Source organism: Periplaneta americana, chromosome 4, assembly GCF_040183065.1.
Source record: "Periplaneta americana isolate PAMFEO1 chromosome 4, P.americana_PAMFEO1_priV1, whole genome shotgun sequence".
Lineage (NCBI taxonomy): Eukaryota > Metazoa > Arthropoda > Insecta > Blattodea > Blattidae > Periplaneta > Periplaneta americana.
In genome coordinates, this window is record NC_091120.1 from 17745490 (window position 1) to 17770707 (window position 25218).

Below are 25218 nucleotides of genomic sequence, written 5' to 3' on the forward strand. Positions count from 1 at the left end.
AAGCGAGATAATATTTGCTGCACTGCGACGTGTTACGTATGTGTTTGTTTGCATTGTCTTCAGAACATCTAAAAATGTGAATATATGGAGATGGTGATGATAAAAATTAGTATTTAAGTATGCATGAAAAGATTCACAGGCATTCGTAGTGTGAAGGGAGTGTGAAGAAAAAGAAGACCACGTCTTTGGTGGAAAAGTACTATCTTCGTTGACATATGAAGAGTCCACTGCAAGAATGATGGACGTCATTCGGAATACATTTTGCAGGAGAGACAATTGAAAGTTTGAAATGCTTAGCGCTCAAAGCTTAACTGAGATATTCCGATATTACTGGACAATGACTATCAGTGTTAATGCCATATAACTCTGTATGTACATTCTACATGTCTTAAGCTATGCATTGACAGTCTTGGTTCATTTTCGACAAGAAAGTGACATCCATCATTCTTGCAGCGGACTCTTCATATCGATCGTCTAGTTCAAAAGTGTGACAACTCAAAAAAGCAAGTTTTGAGATATCTTCAGTTGAAAGTTTCAAATAAATCACTTAGAATGGAACAGAGTTCTGGTTCATAACCACGACAATTAGAAATGAGTCAGTATTCAGGACGAGTATATCACAATCTTCCAGTTCATTATTAATTGATTTCGAAATGTACTAATAATGAATTAGTAAAGTCCATAGTTATAATTACTTCTAAAGCACTTTATTTAGTTGTTTTCTTTTTGGTTGTAAATATGACTTCTCAATACTTAATCGGAAAGGGCTCCGAAAGGGGCTTTCAGTAGTATAAATAACTAAAAAATGGCAATTTTTTAGTTGTCGCACTTTTGAACTGGGCGATCGATATGTCTTTACAATATAATCACAAAATTCGTCTAATGTTTGGTTCTAAGGCTTCAGAGACTTAAAGTCCTCAACAATGCATTCACTTACGTCTCCTTGATCAAGAAATGGCAATCCAAATGATTACGTCAACCACTTTCCTATTTAACTCTCACCAATAACATATTCTTTGCTAAGCCCTACAAAATTGTAGGAATTAACATACCCCCATTTCTCAAATATTTGTACCTGCTATGGTTTTGTAGGAATTCACAGAGACCCATGCTGGTAACTTTTGGCGTTGGACCCTGGACTCATTTCGCTGACATTATCACCTTCATCTCATTCAGACGCTAGACAACCTTAGCAGTTGATAGAGCTCGTGTAATATCCAATTCAAAAACAGGGGGAATAGGACGAGAACTAGAGAGGAGATTTCGCAAGATGATAAACTCTTAGCAAATTTAGTTCTATACCATAATGAATATTATTATTTTTGTAGGGGACAGATTAAATTCAAATTTTCAATTTTTCAACCTTGTTACTGACATTTGTTCCGCTCATAATTGAAGCTTTAAAAGAATATTATTTCTAGCAGAATTCGCAAGTGGTTGTGAAACTTGGTCTCTCACTTTGAGAGAGGAACATAGATTAAGGGTGTTTGAGAATAAGGTGCTTAGGAAAATATTTGGGGCTAAGAGGGATGAAGTTACAGGAGAATGGAAAAAGTTACACAACACAGACCTGCTCGCATTGTATTCTTCACCTGACATAATTAGGAATATTAAATCCAGACGTTTGAGATGAACAGGGCATGTAGCACGTATGGGCGAATCCAGAAATGCATATAGAGTGTTAGTTGGGAGGTCGGAGGGAAAAAGACCTTTAGGGAGGCCTAGACGTAGATGGGAGGATAATATTAAAATGGATTTGAGGGAGGTGGGATATGATGGTAGAGAATGGATTAATCTTGCACAGGATAGGGACCAATGGCGGGCTTATGTGAGGGCGGCAATGAACCTCCGGGTTCCTTAAAAGCCAGTAAGTGAATATTATTATTGTTATTGTTATTATTATTATTATTATTATTATTATTATTATTATTATTATTATTATTATTATTATCATTATTATTACAAGCGAAATACCAGAAGTACACGATTAGAAAAAGGCAAATAAAAGAGAAGAAGATAATAATTATAAGGAGAACAAAGGCAATTCAAGCTGGCAAGGGGAAAGCAAGAATGACAAGCAGAAAACGAGGGTAATAAATAAAAGGTGATGGCAAGGAGCACAATGAAAATGCATGGATAACAAGAGAAACATAAGGTGATCAAGAGCAATGAAAAAAAGAGAACAAGGGGAATGAAAGGAGATAAAGGTGAGTAGAAGGAAAGTACAATGGGAATAGAGAAGGAACGAGGAGAATACAAAGATAACACGAGGAACTGACCTTGAAACGAGCGGGCTCGAGTTCAAATCCCGGTTGGGACAAGTTACCTGGTTGAGGTTTTTTCCGGGGATTTCTCTCAATCCATTAAAACCAAACGCTGGGTAACTTTCGGCATTGGACCCTGGACTCATTTCGCTGACATTATCACCTTCATCTCATTCAGACGCTAGACAACCTTAGTTGATAGAGCGTCGTAAAATATCCAACTAAGAAAACAGGGGGGAAAACGACGAGAACAAGTGAAATACAACGAGAACTACAGAGGAGATTTCGCAAGATGCTGAATTCTTAGCAGATTTAGTTTTGTACTTTAATTAATGTTACTATTTTTTGTAGGGGACAGATTAAATACAAATTTCAGTTTTTAAAAGTTGTTACTGACTTTTGTTCTGCTCCTCATTGAAGTTTTAAAAGAATATTATTTCTAAGAGAATTCGCCACGGTCTTTGTGATTCAGACATTTCAATTTGTACAGAGGTTGGAGTGCCACGAGTATCATCTGCACGAGTGTGGGACAGAACCTACGCCCGAACAGAAAATACGCCCACCGACTGTTGTACTTGCTGCCTACGTTTATGTAACGTTCGATTCTCCAACAGTGCGTTACTCAATCTCGTATCTCGATATGCTAACAGTTAATTTACATTAAACAAGCGGCTGGCAATGTAACTAAAGCCGACTACATTTTTATGTCACTTGAAGAAAGTGAACGGAATAACGCAATCAAAGCCAACACGAGAAGCAAATTGTACGCGACTGTAATTTTCTCTGTGTTACAAATGATTCAGGAACAAGCCAGTAAGTTCGTTTGAAAAGGTGTAGGAATTATCACGCCAAACACGTGCACGGATCTGTAATTAAAATGTAACTGTGCTGTATTTATTTCTTACTGATTTTGTTTTGTTACGACTAACTATTACACGAATGTCACAAGAGATTCCCAACACTCAGAATTTTACCCGAAATGTCATCATGGCGTTTTCTTCCAATCATAGAGTGGGTTTGGGTAATTTGGATATAAAAACAGCTGTCTTCCTCCGACGAGTTTAGCGCAGGGACCTGAGGTATTCCTGCCATCGGTGCGGGGGGGGGGGGGTTGCAGGTAGATTCTTTTGTTGCTACAGCCAAGCCGAGCCGAGAGGAGTGGGAAGTATTAATCGTCCAAAAATATGCAGTATTCAGTCTTCTCCCTGACGCTAGCTGTGTTAATATTAAATTAATTACTCATTAAATATTTCACCGTTACAAGTCATTTTTAAGGAAACATGCTATGGAAAATGTTTGGTTTTATTCTATTGGATTTTAGAATATGTGTGATTGGTATCGTGAAAAAGAGATTCCTATAATGTCATACGAAAATCATTTGTTGGTGATATCTTAAAATACAAAATCAAGTGAGTTCAGCAGTACATATATTTAAATTGATTACTTTACAAATTTAATTCAGTTCTATTAATCACTAAATTTTATAGTATGATTCTTCTTTTCATTCATATTATTGTAGTTGTATTATGATTTTTCTTTTTGTTTATTTTATTGTATTTGTATTTCTGGTGGTCTGATGGCCTTAACTTCACCAAAATAAATAATAAATAAGTATTAAATAAAGAAATAAATAAATAATAAATAAATAATGAATAAATAAAATTTTCTACAATACTTTCCTTCTCTGAACACATAAGTACGAATGGTTGTATCTCTATCTCGCCAAAAATAAGTTAGAAAACTAATAGGCATACTGCTCTCATAAATTGGGCGAATGTTTTCAGTATGATTGCACTTCCTTCCAGACTGCCGCTGTCACTGTCCCCTCCCACTCCAGTACCGCGCTACACTATTTGGAACCGCATTCCTCTCAGCACTAAACTCCTCAGAGGATGACAGTATTTTTAGTTTAGAGTCCCATAGCCTGTTACCACGACTATTACACTTTTACTACATCATACTACTTTTACCAATAAAATGATACGAAAGGACGTATTTCAGCCAGTCATTGTTGTTTATCGTTGCAATTATATCCTTTCCCTAGCGTCTGTTTATATGTATCACTTCCATAGAATTTGTTTGTTTTTAACACTTCCCTAGCATTTGTTTGTTTGCTGTCTGCTGTCAAAAAATCTGAAAGTTAGAAATTATAAAACAGTTATAATACAGGTTGTTCTGTATGGATGTGAAACTTGGACTCTCACTTTGAGAGAGGAACAGAGATTAAGAATGTCTGAGAATAAGGTTCTCAGGAAAATATTTGGGACAAAGAGAGATGAAGTTACAGGAGAATGGAGAAAGTTACACAACGCAGAGCTGCACGCATTGTATTCTTCACCTGACATAATTAGGAACATTAAATCCAGACGTTTGAGATGGGCAGGGCATGTAGCACGTATGGGCGAACCCAGAGTGTTAGTTGGGAGGCCGGAGAGAAAAAGACCTTTGGGAGGCCGAGACGTAGATGGGAGGATAATATTAAAATGGATTTGAGGGATGTGGGATATGATGGTATAGACTGAATTAATGTTGCTCAGGATAGGGACCAATGGCGGGCTTATGTGAGGGCGGCAATGAACCTCCGGGTTCCTTAAAAGCCAGTAAGTAAGTAAGTAAGTAAGTAAGTAAGTAAGTAAGTAAGTAAGTAAGTAAGTAGGTAAGTAAGTAAGTAAGTAACTGTAATGCAATTTTAGTTTTGTTTTTAGGAGTGTTATATTCGGTTATGTTGATAGAAATTATTTTCTTCACTAATGATCTTGAAACAGTTTTAGCAATTGGTGAATCACATTTGCCTTCTTCTTCACTGAAAAATAGTTCTACATTTTTTATAATACGTGTAGTTTGTCTCTCTAATAAATGATCTCTTCCAACAGGAGAAGTACGAAAATTACAATTGTTGTCGACATCACTATATTTTGCACTCTTTCCAACAGACTCCCATGGTCGCCACATATTTCACTAATTTCAATGTACACTAAGAAAACTAAACAGATAATGCAAACTACGTACACTCCAAGTCGTTAAAGAACTGGCAACTATGTGGTGTTTACCTCTGCGCGGGACAAAGGAAACAAAAGTAACTAGTACGACCTTCTACATTCAGTCCCCACCCCCTGGTTATTTTCCGAGTGAATGTAAGGTATTTTATTACAAAATATATAGAAAGTATACAAAAAAATTATAATAGTCTGAAGAGTATCTTAAAGGCGCGGTACATTATTGTATAGGAAACACTGTAATTACACCAAATAATTCCCAAGTTGTGAAAGTAAATATACAGGGTGTTTAAAAAATACGGGGCATTATTTCAGGTATGTATTTCCCACATGTAGACAATCAAAATAGTTCATTACAACATGTGTCCGGAAATGCTTCATTTCCGAGTTAAGGCCTTCACAACATTGAAATTCACCGGAACGTTGTTCTTTACGCAGGTCGTTGTCATTACAGAAGATGTTCAAAATGTCCATCCCCTGCTTGAATACAGACCTCACATCGATGTCTCATTTACCTGCGAACACGATCCCAAACTCCAGGAGTATTGCGTATGTCCTCAGAACATGCCACAATTCGATTCCGAAGGGATTCCAAATCAGGCACCGGCGACGAATAAACCAATGATTTTAAATGGCCCCACAAGTAGAAATGGAGAGAGTACAGATCAGGTGAGCGTGGAGGCCAAGCAATTGGGCCACCTCTACCTATCCATCGATCAGGAAACCTTCAATCCAAGTACCGTACGACTGAAGTGTGCAGGAGCGCCATCATGCAAGAAGTGAATGTGTTGACGATTGATCAGTGGAGTGTCTTCTAAAACATGAGGTATGGTGTTTTCCAGGAAGTTTGTGTATGCCTGCCCCGTAAGTCTGTTTACAAGTACATGGGGTCCAACTAATCGATCACCAATGATACCGGCCCACATGTTGAGGGAGAACCGCACCTGGTGATGAGATGGAACAGTTGCACGTGGGTTTTAATACGCCCATACATGCCGATTGTGGAAATTTATTATGCCATCTCGTGTGAACTGTGCTTCATCTGTAAATAATACTAAGGCAGGATTTACACCACACTGCTGCAAGAACCATTGACAGAACCTAACTCGTGCAGGGTAATCTGCTGGTGACAGGACCTGTACACGTTGCAAATGATAAGGATACAATTGATACTCTTTCAACAGCCTCCAGACAGTCGTATGAGGAACATTGACTTGCAACGCTACCCATTTTGTGCTGATAGAAGGAGTCATGTTCACAGCCTCCAGAATCTCCTCCTGTACTTCTGGAGTCGTAGATCTTGGTCGTCCCCTTCCCAAACCAGGAGAGTTAAATTTTCCATACTCGCACAGATGGTAATGGAGACGTACAAATGTCTTCCGATCTGGACATTGTCGCTGTGGGTACCTCTCCTGGTACAAACGACGAGCCAGCGCAGCATTGCCGTCCGCCTTACCGTACATGAAGTGTATCTCTTGATTTGAATACATGTCGCACAGTCTAACGCCTACACAACACTGAATGTAACTTTCGCCTCGGAATGAACTGTCAGAGTGTCCTGTTAATTTCTCCTATGACGGCAACGACCTGCGGAAAGAAAAACGTTTCGGCGAATTTCAATGTTGTGAAGGCCATAACTAGGAAATGAAGCATTTCCGGACACATGTTGTAATGAACTATTTTGATTGTCTACATGTGGGAAATACATACCTGAAATTATGCCCCGTCTTTTTGAAACACTCTATATAAGAATATATAAATTACGCAACAAATATTAATTTGTACTTATGTTTATGCCCAGTTGTTTCTACCTTATCTGATAATTTCATCTTATAATTGGGATGTATTTTCTTTCTTGTATTTCTTTCTCTATCCAGTAATTATTAAAAGCAAACGTAATATGTAAGATCTCCTCTGTAGAGAATTGAGGACGAACATAATACGTAAGGCAAACACACACCTAATTCCGACTCAAATGAAATAAAATTTCACTTACCCGATGTGCATCGAAGCTGAATCATTTGCGTTTGTAGTTACATAGACTACCTGACAAACCCGCAGGTTCATTGCCGCTCTCACATAAGCCCGCCACCGCACCGGTCTCTATCCTGAGCAAGATTAATCCACTCTCTACCATCATATCCTATCTCCCTCAAATACATTTTAATATTATCCTCCCATTTACATCTCGGCCTACCCAAAGATCTTTTTCTCCCCGGCTTCCCAACTAACACTTTATATGCATTTCTGGATTCGCTCTTACGTACTACATGCTCTGCCCATCTTAAATGTCTGGTTTTAATGTTCCTAATTATGCCAGCTGAAGAATACAATGCGTGCAGTTCTACGTTGTGTAACACTTTCTTCATTCTCCTGTAACTTCATCCCGCTTAGCACCAAATATTTTCCTAAGAAGCTTATTCTCGAACACTCTTAATCTCTGTTCCTCTCTCAAAGTGAGAGTACAAGTTTCACAACCATACAGAAAAACCGATAATATAACTGTTTTATAAATTCTAACTTTCAGGTTTCTTGACAGCAGACTGGATGAAAAAGCTTCTCAACAGAATAATAACAGACATTTCTCATATTTATTCTGAGTTCAATTTCCTCCCGAGTGTCATTTGTATTTGTTACTGTTGCTCCAAGATATTTGAATTTTTCCACCTCTTCAAAGGAAAAATATCCAATTTTTATATTTCCATTTCGTATAATATTCTGGTCACGAGACATAATCATATACTTTGTCTTTTCGGGATTTACTTCCAAACCTATCTCTTTACTTGCTTCAAGTAAAATTCCCGTGTTTTCCCTATTCGATTGTGGACTTTCTCCTAACATTTTCACGTCATCCGCATAGACAAGCAGCAGATGTAACCCGTTCAATTTCAAACCCTCTCTGTTATCCTGGACTTTCCTAATGGCATACTCTAGGGCAAAGTTAAAAAGTAAAGGTGATAGTGCATCTCCTTGCTTTAGCCCACAGTGAATTGGAAACGCATCTGACAGAAACTGACCTATACGAACTCTGCTGTACGTTTCACTGAGACACATTTTAATTAATCGAACTAGTTTCTTGGGAATACCAAATTCAATAAGAATATCATATAAATTAATCTCTACTTATGTTTATGTTCAGTTGTTTTTAAACTTATCTAACAATTTAATCTTACAATTTGGATCTATTTTCTATCTTGTATTTTTTTTCTCTAAGCAATAATTATTAAAAGCAAACGTAATATGTAAGATCTCCTCTGTAGAGAATTCAGGACGCAGGTAATACATAAGGCAAACACATACTTAATTCCAACGCAAATTAAATAAAATTTCACTTACCCGATGTGCATCGAAACTGAATCATTTGCGTTTGAAGTTATATAGACTACCTCTTGGATGAAAGAGAATGATTGTGAAGTTGCTTAAATCACAGATACAGCACAACCAATTCATTATTCACGTGCATTTTTTTTTCAGTGATGCAATAACAGAACTGGTTATGAATTCAGACTCACAGTTATTTTAAAATGTAGCTTTTTAAAACGTGACTCGAAGAAGTGTAACACTCATACGTACCAAACTGTCATTTATATTGAAAATTTCCTCCCGACCTAACCTTGGAAGTCGCTCTCTGCAAAACCAATTTTGTCACTGCCTCTTCTCGCTAAGTTAATTTTCTACGTCAGATAGCTCTCGTGCTATAAAGACAGAAGGGTCTCCCTGCTACATTCTTGCAGCATACAAGCCTACTCAACGGAAGTATGAGGAATGTGAGAGACCTCCGAGAGCACAACTCGTAGAGACAATGCATCCGCGCATAAACAGTTTACTTGGATGTAAGAGGAAATGGTGTTAGTGTTGAGACGTTGAGAACACTACCGCGATTCCTTCGCAATAAAAATCAAGACCCTAGTGTCATATTTATTACATTACGCTTGAGCTTAAAACTCCTATATTCTGTAATAAAATACAGAGTGATCCATTTTGGTACGGATAAAATAAAAACACCATAAAACATTTACTGCTGAACCTGTATTCCCCTATTTTGACTATGCTGACATTTTCCTGACTGACCTTTCCAGCGACAACAAAATGAAACTTCAACGTGCTCATAATTTGTGTGTACGTTTTGTAAGCCATGTTCGTAAATATGATCATATCAGCCCATCCCTGGAAGCAATAGGTTGGTTTAAACTAGATAAGAGAAAGGAATTTACATTCACTTCTCTTTCTCTTCGAAATCATGAACTCTTCTATTCCTTCGTACCCGTCGTCTCGCTTCACTTACCTTTCTTCCCACCATAATCTGAACACACGCTCTCGTCATGAAACAATACTAACAATATCATCCCATCGCACATCCTCATACTCATCCTCTTTCACAATAACCCTGCCAAGACTCTGCAATTCGCTAACTGCTAGCATCAGGGAATTCAAACGCAAACTAACTAGGCACTTGGTCAGTAATTGATTTCTTGTAAATAGTTTCCTTAATCTATCACAAAATATTTCAACAACCGACAATTTCATCACTATACAATTTTGTTATTCTAGGTTTAATTTGTAATTCAGTGAATATTAAATATTCTTTGTTATTCTATGATAATTTATCTAGCTTTCATTAGTCAGGTAATCTTTTCGTACTTTGATTTTTATTGTAATTGTAATTGTAAATCTAATACTAATTGCAATTGCCTGAAGGCCTTATCTCTACCAGGTTAAATAAATAAATACTAATACTAATTACTAATACTAATACTATTTTTAGAAACTTTGTACATACAACACTGAAAGATGAGAGATTCCTCAGAGCTCAACATGATCCTCATTTGTGCACCCTGCACAACTCATAACGATGATGCAATTCAGCCCATGTCCGTTGTAACATAAGAGGAGTGATTTGTTGAAAAGCTTGAGTAATATTTACTTTCAGATCATCAATGTTCCTAGGTTTCTATGAATAGACAACGTCCTTAACAAAACCCCACAGGAATAAGTCAGGAGGTGTTAGATCTGGGGCGTTTGGGGGCCAAGTAATAATTGCTTCTATGGCACGACCACAGCAAAAGAATAAGGTTATGAGATTTGGTACTTGGAATGTCTTTATAGAACAGGAGGAGTAACATTATTAGTAAAAGAACTAGGTTCTTAGGAAAATATTTTGCCCTAAGAGGGATGAAGTTACAGGAAAATGGAGAACGTTACAAAACGTATTCTTCACTTAACATAATTAGGAACATTAAATTCACACGTCTGAGATGGGCAGGGCCTGTAGCACGTATGGCTGAATCCAGAAATGCATGTAGAGTGTTAGTTGGAAGACCTGAGGGAGAAAGTACTTTGAGGAGGCCGAGACGTAGAAAAAAATGTTGTGGTTTATTTAACGACGCTCGCAACTGCAGAGGTTATATCAGCGTCGCCGGATGTGCCGGAATTTTGTCCCGCAGGAGTTCTTTTACATGCCAGTAAACCTACTGACATGAGCCTGTCGTATTTAAGCACACTTAAATGCCATCGACCTGGTCCGGGATCGAACCCACAACCTTGGGCATAGAAGGCCAGCGCTATACCATCTCTCCAACCAGGTCGACCGAGACGTAGAAGGGAGGATAATATTAAAATGAATTTTAGGGAGATTAAATCTTGCTCAAAATAGGAACCGATGGCGGGCTTATGTGAGGATGGCAATGAAACTCCGGGTTCTATAAAAGCCATAAGTGAGTAAGTAAGTATATATGAAATTCGTTAAATAATCTAAATACTTATTTAAACAGATTTTAATTATGATCTTATTAAGGGGACACTCAACTATATTTTGGAATTTTTTTCCTATTTGACCAATCTTTTTCAAATTTTCAAAGTTTAATATACACATGGAAAGTAACATGCAAAATCTCAGCTCACTAGATCCAATACTTTTCAAAATATAAAATATTTCAATTTTTAATCAATCATTAATTGAAATATCACTTTTAATTATCATTTTTTATTTTTTGGCTTTGTGCATTTGACTGTGACTTCTCAATGAATAGGGGAAGAATTCTGCATATTGATTTAGTTCTGTCACGTAAATTAGTATAGAAATTTAATTTTTCATTTCTATGACACTTTTTCTCCAATTTTTAAGTTCAGTGTCCCCTTAAGTTAAGACAATCCTTAAACTACATTTCTTAAGCGTCATATTTTATAAAATAATTTTATTAGGACTTTCTTTACTCTAAACCAGCAAACAAAACATTTTTTATTCGCAAGGTAGAAAATATGTAGTGAAATTTACGTCTAATTGACATTACCAATAATTTGTTCACCCCTTGCTTTAGTAGCAATTGAAAATGGTGCAGTGAAATGCAAGAATTCATTTTACAAGTTTATTAGTCAATTATATCTTATGTAAAGTTAAGTTACTGGAACAAGAACACTGAATACACGTTATTAAACATTTCCAAGTACCCAGCCGTAACAAGCCGTGCACTTGTAAAACTTGCTGCTGGATAAGTTTTTGTAAATGCAGTGTCATAATAGCCTACTACAGGAAGGCTATTAAACTACTAAATAACACACATTTCAGCAGCGCATCCTGGTTATAGAATTCAGGCTAAGAAAATGATCTTCACTCATTACTAGGGACCGGATTTTTATATAATTACATATTAAATTCCTTTCAACCTAACCGTATATAAATAACAAATCTTTGCGAATCTTGTAATTACCGTTAATATATTAAAATTTGATACTACATATTTTTACATATTTAACCCACATTACATATTACGGCTTGGTATTACATAAATCTACATATTTAGGGGTTTTATTAATTTTTAATTCTCTAAAAGGAAAAAAAAAAAACTTCTGCTGTGGAAGTTTACAATTTGAAATACACAGATTTAAAAAGCCTTTTTACCTACCCAAGAAGGGATATATTTCCAGACGAAACATAATATTCTTAGTTCCAGGAAGTAATAGAGGCACTCACCCCATACCATCCACTGTAAATATGAGTGAACAAAAGGCAACCTTTCTCATAAAACTACCTTGTATTGTAAAAATCACTCAGAAAGCAGCATTGTCTTCATGCGGTGGAGTTATGATTTGTCTCGAACTGTAATTGTTCTGCACACGTCGTAACAAGCCGTTCCCATGCAATTTGCAACCTTACCCACCCTCTTCCTAATCCTTCCAGAGAAAACCCTCTGACATGAACCGCAATAAAGTAGCCAACTTTTGAAAAGAAGCTGGAGTGAAGGAACAAACTGGAAAGATGTTGAAAGATTAAAATAAATAGCTTTTCAGGTTATTGCTTGACCTCTTTACTTTAAATTTAGTAGACCTATTAGGAAATGGGATTTTCCGAGCAATTAGAAAGTATGGTTCTCGGCTGGAATAATCCTACCCTTCTGAATGAGACAGGAATGTTACTTTTCAAACAACAGTTTGTAAATGCCTATAGTTTAAGATTTTAGTAGTTATTTTGTTTCTTACAGGGAGGAGCTAAAATGCATGTGTCCCACATCTCCTCTTATTTTCTCGTAATCCAGTAAAGCGAAACAGTGCTTGCAGTACTGTTGTGTCATTCAGTCCACTCAGTTCTCTAGTTTTAGTACTTAGAGAATAAAGTGCAAGCGAGTTTATCTATGTTTTTAACTAACTAAAATTGCCCCTGTATCTTCAACCCTAATGACAAAAATAAAATCATGGATTGCGATGGACAAAGCTTACAATACAGATGGAAAAATGCTAATGTGTCAAGTGTTCGGTAAAAAAGTCGAGTGCTCTATGAAATCACAATTGCAGAGTCTTACCTATCCTATACCTGCTAGATATTGATATTAAATATTTTCATGATTTTACATATTTTGGTACATATTCAGCTTATTTTTTGTATATAATATTACACCTTGATATTACATAAAAATCCGGTCCCTACTCATTAGTCATTAGTAACGGATCCAACAAAGAATTTATCTTTCTTCTATAGAGATTTCCACGTTAAGGAAAAACATTGGTTTTATCGGCCTTGTCTAGTACATTGTAGAAGCTGTATGGTAGGTAGGTGTTTCTATGGCAACTGTTCATTTGATGGAATAGCCCGTAACGTAAAATCCTCTATTACGCATTTCTGAGACTTCTACCAAGATATTTCTATTTACCGCGTTGGTGAATGTGGCAGAAACAGAAATAAACCTCATTGCCGAACGGTTCGTAAATAATATGAGTCATACACACATTAATCGTTCGCTCACACGATGTTTTCTACTGATCCACTCAGTTCTATATTGGGAATGGTGTATACTAGCAACTTGATATACGAGGAGTGGCTTGTATACATGTCAGAGGTGTTTCGGGTGATGGGTGAATGACGCAGGAAGGCTCTACCCTTCAAGGCGCCACATCTCGTCTTTCAGAATCATATTCTTCATTTCTTCTTTACGTTTACTTTTATTAATTTTCTTTTGTTTATCTCTCCTCCACTTCGCATATAGGACACAAGGGGTTTTATTTTATTTCAAGAACTACGACACTGGAAAGTCTCTTATGAAGGAGTTGTGGTAATTTTATGTTACGTTGTTTTCAAGTGTAGATATTATTCTGTCGAAATTCATTGTGGGCGGGAATTGGCAGACGAATTTTGTGTCACGGGCAAGGTTTGTTTTCTTGCCCCAAATCTGTGCCACGGGTCTCAATAAAAGAAAAGGAAATACAAATTTTATTATTATCATTGCCTTCTATCTTCCAATACATGCATTTTGTCTACTCTGGAGTTCAGTAATGCCGATCTATGATTCCTCTCTTCAATAATAAAAAAAAAAAACTTTGTTTTACTATTTTTACGATGCTTTCTTTTCCATACTTCTTACGAGGTCGTATTCTTTTTTTTTATTGGGTTATTTTACGACGTTGTGTCAACATCTCAGGTTATTTAGCGTCTGAATGATATGAAGGTCATAATGCCTGTGAAAGGAGTCCGGGGTCCAGCACCGATAGTTACCCAGCATTTGATCGTATTGGGTTGAGGGAAAATCCCGGAAAAACCTCAACCAGGTAACTTGCCCCTACCTGGATTCGAACCCGGTCCACCTGGTTTCGCGGTCGGACGCGCTGACCGTTCCTCCAAAGGTGTGGACCGTATTCTTTTTATACAGAGTGTTAATTAAGTGTTAAATATTGCTAATAACTTTTAATATTAAATGCACAATGTAATGTTATGCACAAAAGTTATTGCAAATAAATAAATGTTACCACATTTTTCTTACAAAAATATTGATTCTGGTATGCAAAGTTTGGCAAAAGACTTTTTTTTTTTTCCAAATGACACCCTATATTAATTTTTACATATGTGAAATCTCCAACCTATCTCCAGAGGTAGAAACTGGAGTTCATGCTGAGGATAACAAGGGTAAAGTCCTCAACGGTCAAATGAACGGAGGACATAATCTTCCTGTTGGGGAGAAATAATAGAAGGCTTCGTCATTTAGCCTAAAAATGGTAATCCCATCAATATGACAAACGCTTCGAATCGCTAATTCAAATCCAGCGAAATCTTATTGCTAAAATTTCTCATGAAGGAAATAGTGCCTAGACTAAAAGTTGACAACTAAGGCTAAGAAAATGTATTAATATGATTATTTCAACTATGTAGAATACCAAGACATAGATGGGAGGATAATATTAAAATGGATTTGAGGCAGGTGGGATATGATGATAGAGACTGGATTAATCTTGCACAGGATAGGGACAGATGGCGGGCTTATGTGAGGGCAGAAATGAACCTCCGGGTTCCTTAAAATCCATAAGTAAGTAAGTAATGTAGAATACCAAATACTGCATATAATTTGAAAATGATAAAGTTTTTAACAATAAATTAGTAGACTTAGTTATACAGGGTGATTCGTTTGGGAAGACCTAAAATAAAAACATTATAAAATGAGAACTGTTCCTATTTATTGCTAAATAATTTGTACATGTACACTAGAGGAATATCAGTTGTATCCAAATTATACCTCAACGTGCCCACCGTTGCGAATACGATACAGTTCATATCTTGAGGTTAATTCCTCCCATGTTTGGTCCAACATCTCAGAGATAACGTTCTCAGAATCTGAAAAATTCCTTGCTCTAAGATCATGAATATACTGGGATCACTGTGCATACACATCATTCTTCACGAAACCCTAAAGAAAGAAATCGTGTGCTATCAGGTCTGGGGAACTTGGAGGCCATATATTGGCCCTCCACGACCAAACCAGTTTTCACCAAATGTGTAATCCAGATAATCGCGGACGTCTGATGCACAATGAAGTGGTGCACCATCCTGTTGGAACAAGATACCCATGTTGTTTTCCTGGTGAGTTGTGATTCGAAAAAGTTTTTCAACATGTCCAGTTATGGTCCTGATCGAACTGTTTCATCTGTGAAGATAAACGGCCCATACAGATTATAACGACTTACCGCGCACCAAACATTAACTTTAGGACTAGCCCATTCCAGTTCATACGACATGGAAGGTACTTCGTCAGAAAATACCCATCTATTCAAAAAGCATTTTGTTTATTCTGTCGTTGCTGAGTAATTTCTTTTGTTTTTTATGCGGTAACAATGATATACAAAATTCTCCTGTGCATCAGTATCACATTGGAACTGATATGAATTCTACAACACCCTTATTATAAATGTTCATTCATTCATTCATTTAGTGTTCTCCCCAAGACCAGATCTTTCACTGCAAACCCAACTTTCCCCAGTCTTTCATATTTTATGCCTTCTTCTTTGTTTCCTCATATGATCCATATATCTTAATGTCGTCTATGATCTGATATCTTCTTCTACCACGAACTCTTCTCCCGTTTACCATTCCTTCCAGTGCGTCCTTCATTAGGCAGTTTCTTCTCAGCCAGTGACCCAAACAGTTCCTTTCCTCTTCCTGATCAGTTTCAGCATCATTCTTTCTTCACCCACTCTTTCTAACACAGCTTCATTTCTTATTCTGTCTGTCCAGTTCACACGTTCCATTCTTCTCCATATCCACATTTCAAATGCTTCTAGTCGCTTCTCTTCACTTCGTCGTAATGTCCATGTTTCTGCCCCATACAATGCCACACTCCATACAAAGTACTTTACTAGTCTCTTCCTTATGCGGTGAGTGCCTCTATTGCTTCCTGGAACTAAGAATGTTATGTTTCGTCTCGAAATATATCCTTTCTTGTGTAGGTAAAAAGGCTTTTTAAATCTGTGTATTTCAAATTGTAAGCTTCCCCAGCAGAAGCTTTTTTTTTTTTTCATTTTAGAGAATTAAAAATGAATCATCATCATCATCATATCTCTCACGTATTAGACCCTACAGAATCTGTTACGGTCTCATGCCAGCGCTTTCGTGGTCTTCCCAATTTCCTCTTTCCTCTTGGTACATAAATAAGAATCTGTTTAGGCCATCTAGTGCGATCCATCCTTTCGACATGTTTTTTCCACTGAAGTCGATATTGTTGAACAAAATTAACTATAGGATCCATTTTGAGTTCCTGCAATATGTCCACATTTTTACGGTGTTCCAGCAAAGAGCATCCCGCTGTTCGTCTCATGAACCTCATTTCAGCTGTCGTCAACCTTAGCTCATCAGCTTTTCTGATTGTCCATGCCTCGCTACCGTAAGTGAGGACCGGTCGAGCTAGTGTTTTATATACCTTTAGCCTTGTATGTTTCTGAACATGGGAGGATTTGAAGACGGCGTTAATGACGCCAGTGATTTTTATAAATCTAGATATTTTGTTTGACATATCTTCATCAGTGATGTAAGAGAGGTTATAACCTAAATAGTTAAATGAATTAACACGTTCAATTAAAGTATTATTTATCATGATCTTACTTGGAATTGGATTCTCTCCCGAAAATGCCATGACTTTTGTTTTCTCTTTTGAGACTTCCATATTGAAATCTGAGGCGGTTATTTGCAAATTATAAATGGCTCTTTGTAAAGCATCCTCTGTTTTAGCGATAATAACCTGATCGTCGACAAACTTTAGTGTATCGAGAACTGTGTTTCGATTAATTTGAATTCCAGCATGATGACTTTGCCTCCAAATGTATAAAATATGGTTCATATATATAATAAACAACAGAGGGGAAAGACCGCGCCCTTGTCTAACACCTTGTTTTAAAATAAAATCCCTAAATATGTAGATTTATGTAATACCAAGCCATAATATGTAATGTTGGGCAAATATGTAAAAATATGTAGTATCAAATTTTAATATATTAACGGCAATTACAAGATTCGCAAAGATTTGTTATTTATATACGGTTAGGTTGAAAGGAATATAATATGTAATTACATAAAAAAATCCGGTCCCTACTAATATGAATTGGAATACGCAAATCAGATATATCTGTAGAAAAGTTTTCTCTATCATGCATTCTTTGAAACGCCTGAAAAATTTCCTTCCTACTAAACTAAAACAAATTATAGTACAGACCCTTGTAATGCCTCACTTTGATTATTGTGATGTTTTATATAGTGACCTAAGTGCTGAACTTTCTCAAAAAATTAAACGTGTACATAATGTCTGCGTCCGATTCATTTTCAATATCCGCCGACATGATCATATATCGGAATATTTTCTACGACTCTCCTGGCTCCGCTTGCAAGATCGACGATTAGTACATTCTCTTTGCCTGCTATATCGAATTATACATGATTCCACACCCAACTACCTTGCTTCTCGGTTTACTCTCCTAGCTTCACATCATAATCGTAATACACGTTCACAGCACAATCTGTTGCTATCAATACCACGTCATCAGACATCTCTGTACTCAAGTTCTTTCTCAATAGCCATGGCCCGCTCATGGAATTCGCTGCCGCTGGAAATCAGGGGTAGTCTTAGTCCTCAGTTGTTTAAAATTAGGTTGTTTAGAAATATTTTAAATGCACAGAACTAGTTTAAGTATTATTATTATTATTATTATTATTATTATTATTATTATTATTATTATTTTACACAGTCATTACTTTATTTTTCCATTAACACTAATATCTAGGTAATTGTCATTGTCTCAATGTAACACGTGCTGTGCTGATCATACTAATTGTACTGTTCCTTTAGTTGTGAGATTATATTCATATGTACTAATTCTTTTTTTTTCTTTTAACTTAATACTTGTATACTGGAATGTATTTTTCTGTTTGTGATTATGTATTCAGTCTCTTTTTTTATTACATATATATTTTTTATTATTGTTATTTCAAAGTTAATACTGATTGTGTATATGTATTCAATCTCTCTTTTCTACTTAATTATGTTTATTATTATTTTTAAGTTCACATTTGTATACCGGTACGTATTTTTTCTGTATGTTATTTGATCCTGGTTGAGTGGAAGAAAAGGCCTGATGGCCTTAACTCTGCCAGGGAAAATAAAACTATTATTATTAATAGCCAAGAGGAAGAAGAGCTATTGGTAGATCTGGAAAACGTTGGATTAACAGTTTAATCCTTCATGAGAAGAGAACAAGTCTACTGATGCTGATGATGATGATGATGATGATGATGATGATGATGATGACAGGCCTAAGGCCGTCACGTTCTAGAGCGGGTTAAATGATGTTTCCTTGTCAGAGGCGTGGACGTTAGTATCGTGCCTAGCATGCCGAGAAGTTATCGATAGGAAAGGCTACTGCAGCGTTGGACTCGATGTCGTAACTGGAGTGTAAATAAGCCCGGAGACAAAGCAGCCCGCTATGACCGTGAAGAGACTGGCTTCGTCTGCGGCAAGCCAGCACCGAATTCTCTTTACATCTCCGCCTGACTCTGATGTGGTCCGCTGCGACATTCCCTGTATTTCCCTTTATTCTCTGCCGCCAAGCTTTGATAGTCATATTTAGCACAGGAACAAGGGAATTCGTTTGAAGGTACAGCGTAATAATTACACGGAGACGAGGACGGAAAATAACACGCCGAACTGATTTTGTTATACAATTGTGGCTTCTTTTCGAAAGTAATTGGCTTCTAGACCATTTCAATCAATAAACGTAACTCTACCAATGCTATATTGTATTAAAAAGTACGAAAAAAAGTTTTAAATATCAAACTAAATTGAAACTGCAATATGTATGTACAAATAATGTTAATTTTAAAATAACAGCACAAAATAATTAACAAAAGAATGAAGTTCAGCGTCATAACATTTATATTATTTTAATGTACCGAAGTACATTAAGATATTTTCATGCAGATATTCTGCGTCATCATACGATGTAAGAGTAATGTACTTCGGTACATTAAAATAATATATATCATCATCATATCCGTCACGTATTAGACCCTACAGGATCTGTTACGGTCTCCTGCCAGCGCTTTCGTGGTCTTCCCAATTTCCTCTTTCCTCTTGGTACATAAGTAAGAATCTGTTTAGGCCATCTAGTGCGATCCATCCTTTCGACATGTTTTTTCCACTGAAGTCGATATTGTTGAACAAAATTAACTATAGGATCCATTTTTAGTTCCTGCAATATGTCCACATTTTTACGGTGTTCCAGCAAAGAGCATCCCGCTGTTCGTCTCATGAACCTCATTTCAGCGTAATATGCGTAAATCATTTCGTGATTTAAGACGGCGCTCATTCCGTCGGATCCCGGCCAACTAGTCACTCATAACGAGTGCACCTCAGCACATGTGTGGACTTCGGTCCTACGTTCATAGACATCTATGACGTAGTGCAGAGGGCGGCCACTAGAGGGAACCCAAGAGTTGGAGCTTAATCTGAGACGATTCTGTCCGACGCCGGGGTGGTATCCGGTGTGGCTTAGTGGATAAAGCATCAGCACATAGAGCTGAAAACCCGGGTTCAAATCCCGGCGCCGGAGAGAAATTTTCTTCGTTCCATTACTCTTACATCGTCATAACATTTGTTTCCAATTGTTTATTTTCGGTTGATAGGCAAAGATAATTTTTATGGACCTAATGTAACGAGCTGAAACTATCCAAGTCATTCTTCTTTGGCTTGCTGTATTATTATTTCTCTTTTTCTTCATGCTATAGTCACTGAAAGGAAGAGGAGATTGAAAATTTGAAATTCCTTGTTTTCTTCTTGAAACTTACAAATTTTTGTGTGCTGAAAATCGCTCGTATAAAATCTAAATTTGAGTATTAGATTTAAAAAAAAGCAAAAGGGAGCATAAATTCGTCAATTAACCCCTATTGGTAACTATTTACAAAAATTTATATAACTCACTATTTTTTTTTTTTTTTTTTTTTTTAGATTTTTGAGAAGTTTATTTACCATTAATAAAAATAATCCGTGGCGCTACAGCCCGACCAGTCGGCTACTGACCTCACGCCCACATGCCGAAGCAGAGGTGGACGATCATCCAACCAGAATGGAGGTATCGTGTGGTTAGCACGATGATCCCCCCCAGCCGTTATAGCTGGTATTCGCAACCGGATTTCGCTACCTATCGTAGCTCCCGAAGTGCATCACAATGCTGGGTGGGCACCGGTCCCATACACTGGCCGAAATTTCATGACAAAATTTCTTCTCCCATGGGGACTCGAACCAGCGTTCCGTAACGCGAGTGCTAGGTAGGATACCTTAGACCACGACGCCACGGCGCGGGACTTCTTTACCATTAGATTCACAAAAAGATTTACTACAAAATGGCTTCACTTGATTTTTAATATGGTTTAGCCGGGACAGCGCTGAATTAGAGACAGCATTGAACGCCTTTCTGACCGACAGCGCTGAAATAGCAGCAAAAATGAATAGCTGAATTAGTGCTGTCCCGGCGTAACGCATCCGATGGTTTGATAATACACATTATCAATACCTTTCAAATACAAAAAGAATTTTGATTGTTTGAGTTGTAGGTACATATCTGACTAAAAGTTTTACTGAATATGACTAAATACATTTGAATTTAAGGAGTATCACGAAAATACCTTTGTATTATCACGAAATTATACCAACCCTAGAGTGTTACATTTTTTGTTTATTTTTAGATATTTCTTGTTTGCAATTATTGTATAAATTTGAGATAAAAATGCTGAAATGAAACTTGCAGAAACTTAGTAATGTACGTACATTAAAAATTTTATTTATTTATTTATTTATTTATTTATTTATTTATTTACTTATTTATTTATTTATTTATTTATTTATTTACTTATTTATTTATTTATTTATTTATTTATTTTAATTTCATCATCATAAAGGCTCATTCACAATGAAATTAAACTTAACGTAAGCGTTACTTAAGAATGTAAACGTTACGGTAAAATCAAAAATTCATACCCACATTCATGATGGGGACATAAACATAACAGCAAACATATTTGATAACCATGGAAACATAACAACGACTGATTTCCTTATATTCTGTCGTATACTTCAGCGCTCCACGATTGTGTACTGTTTTCAAATCACGTAAGCATAAGCATGAAAGTTTGGAGTTTGCAAACTTTCATGTTAACGTCTAATGGTAATGTTAATATGAGTGCTTATGTGAATCATTGTGAATGATCCCATTTGGTAACTTGGCCGCAAACTTCTGTGTTTATGTTACGGTTATGTTTAATTTTCATTGTAAATGGGTCTTGTCCTTCAAGTAGTAGGCCCAGTAGCCTGTTACGGTCTTCTTCCATCTTTTTAAGGGCAGAACAAAATATTTTTCCCTCGAGTTATGTTTAAATTTGAATCTCATTTTTTCCCAAAAACCTTTGTATCACGAAATTAGCAATGCCCTAGTGGTGGTGGTGGTGGTTGTGGTGGTGGTACAAATTTATTTTGTGCGAGATCGTGTGTATTTGCTTGGTTTCCGCACAAAACCAATCCGCGGAAAGTCTAAAATTCCACATTCAGTATTCCTAACCTAACAAACATAACAATTTCCCTCTTCTTACCGCTTAAGTGACATATTGATTTTACTGCTTTAGGCTTTTAACATATTATTTTTAGAGACGTTCAACATAGTAATAATTATAAATTGGAAAATTTCCACTGCAAATTCACCTAAATTGCACTGTTAATTACTGTTTTTAAATATTTGCAAGAATTAAGTAAACTCTATAACTCTACTAAAGTTACTGCATTCTTGATGCAATTAACATTAAGGAAGCCGTGAAAAAATCAACAAGATTCCAGATGCCGATGTTATTACTGCAATATGTTATATAAATAATATTGTTAAAATATTAAAATGAAAAATAAATCATTACATAACCTTACCGTTTGTTTTAAGTTTGCATTTATAGACTGGGAAAAAAAAAGACAGACGTATATCACGGCCTGCTGGAGTATAGTAAACACAGAAAATATTTTAAAGAAACAATGTTGAAGATAGATATTTTTGTTTTGCAAATTTGCCGTCATTGAACAGAAACCAAGATGGAGATTTCATTGCAACTAATTAGAAATTCCTCTTTCAGGTATGTAATAAACGATCTTCGCACAAAACAATGTACGATACACGAGCGGTATGTTTTCTTTCAATTCTCGGAAATTAAAAAAGCTCAACTACGTTTCGATTTTTCAAACTTTTCCTCGAACATGAAAACTTCAACAAACCGCTCTTGCAACGCATATTACTATTGTATTATCACGAAATTATACCAACTCTTCTAGAGTGTTACATTTTTTGTTTATTTGTAGATATTGCTTGCTTGTAATTATTGTATAAATTTGAGATAAACTGCTGAAATGAAACTTGCAGAAACTTAGTAATGTACGTACATTAAAAAAATTATTTATTTTTTAAAATTTCATCATCATAAAGGCTCATTCACAATGAAAATTAAACTTAACGTAAACGTTAACTTAAGAATGTAAACGTTACGGTAAAATCAAGAAGTCATACCATCATTCACGATGGGGACATAAACATAACAGCAAACATATCTGGTAACCATGGAAACATAACAATGACGCCATTTCCTCATATTCTGTCGTATACTTCAGCGCTCCACGATTGTGTACTGTTTGCAAATCACGTAAGCATAAGCATGAAAGTTTGGAATTTGCAGACTTTCATGTTAACGTCTAACGGCAATGTTAATGTCAGTGTTTATGTGAATCATTGTGAATGATCCCATTTGGTAACCTGGCCGCAAACTTCTGTGTTTATGGTTACGGTTATGTTTAATTTTAATTGTGAATTGGCCTTAAGCCCTTCAAGTAGTAGCCTGTTACGGTCTCCTTCCATCTTTTTAAGGGCAGAACAAAATATTTTTCCCTCGAGTTATGTTTAAATTTGAATCTCATTTTTGCCCAAAAACCTTAGTATCACGAAATTAGCAGAGTCTGTCCTAGTGAACTTTGTACTCAAGCCAAGTTTTTATTATAAACCAAAGACAACATAGGCAGCTATTGTGAAGCGATTAGCGCTTTGTATGAAAACAATATTGGAATAAATGTTAAAGCAATGTCCACACACATATGTGGAAAATGTAATAAAAGTATGATTTTATAAAATTGTAATATCTGGGAAGGGTACCTTTTGCTTTATTCAGTACAGTAATTGTTGTTGTGTGACTGATAATAGATCACTCAATATATTTTGGGGGTACATTATTGTTAGTATTGTTGTGATTATTGTAATTATTTCTGTTTAACAAGATTCTTTAACTTATTGAGACTTATAGTTTTGTACTAAGTTACGTGATAACAAATAACATTAAGTAAAGGAATTGAAATAATTTTGAACTAAATATCACAGTAATACATATACTCGTACAATGTCACAATGTTTCTTTTTGCACGGATAGTAATAAGTAGGAATATAATATTTGTATCATATGTACAGAAATATTTATTTTGTTGAACTAGGTGATTCCCACTCAGATTATTCAACATTGATTTGGGACCATTTCTTTTTATTAAGTATTGTCTGTTTGAAATTTTTGTTGTTGCTATACTTGTATATAGTTTTGTGTTGCAATAAAAAAAATATATATTCCATAAATGCAAAAAAAAAAAAAAAAATGTGCTTAGCAAAAAAAAGTGGTGGTGGTGGTGGTGGTGGTGGTGGTGGTAGTGGAAATTTATTTTATCATTCAATATTTTGAACTGCAATAGATGAAGAATACGCCGAAATTGAATGTCAACGAAAATAGCCAACAAATTCTATAGGAACAGGAGTCTCAGAGAAGTCATATGATCAGCAGTAGACCTACAGGACAAGGGACAATTGCAATCCTTGTGTTACTGCTGTTATGCCAAGTAATATCTATTCGCATACAGAAAACGTAACTGATGTGAAACAAATTCGTTTTTCTATTCTATTGTTTTATAAATAGTGTTAGCAATTTTAATCTAAAATGTAATTAATGGAAGGGCAATGCAGAATTCTCAGCCCGTGCCGAGTTACAGTTAATAATGTATATAAAGTCGATTGTAAGAGGATTTGAATCTCCGGCCAGTTATCGAGGTTCATTTGTGTGGCTGTTGAAACAGCTTTACGTTTTCATACACATGGACGAGAAATTCACAATTAAAAATAGTTTAATTACTACTTTTATTATTACTATACCTTAAATCCGGTATTAAATACGTTCAATGTACTTCATAGTCTATATATGATAGAATTAGGACCATACGAACATCATGTGTTAAATCTATCAGAACTTCAAAATATAAAAATCGTTAATAACTATGAAAACGAAACCTAGGCCTACTTTTGAATGCGACTTCACTATAAAATTCAAAGGGATTCATGACGTTTAGCAAGTAACGTTTTGGGACGCAAATTCCCCTATTTCAGTCACTTCCTTGGACAGTACTTCATAAACGTTATTAATTTTTATGTTAAAACTGACATAAGTCAGGGGTCCGCTTGACTTCATAAATTGTGACTTATTTCATCACAGCAGCACTTGAGTCATTGTGAACTGCGAAAAGTTTAACGTCACTAAGTCAGACTTTGTAAAGTAAAGCTTATAAAATAATCAATTAAGTACGACATATTTCGGCTGAAATCTACAA

The 25218-nt window shown here is 36.0% G+C and overlaps 1 protein-coding gene and 1 non-coding gene across 7 annotated transcripts in view; one reads left to right on the top strand and one right to left on the bottom strand.

The window, feature by feature from the left end:
* The window catches only part of Pde6 (phosphodiesterase 6), an 840004-nt gene that overhangs the window by 695455 nt on the left and 119331 nt on the right, over window positions 1-25218 (bottom strand). The gene's annotated exons all lie outside the window — the stretch shown is intronic.
* TRNAY-AUA (transfer RNA tyrosine (anticodon AUA)) lies at window positions 20039-20110 on the top strand. Its single transcript has one exon. It is a non-coding gene; the product is annotated as a tRNA-Tyr (tRNA).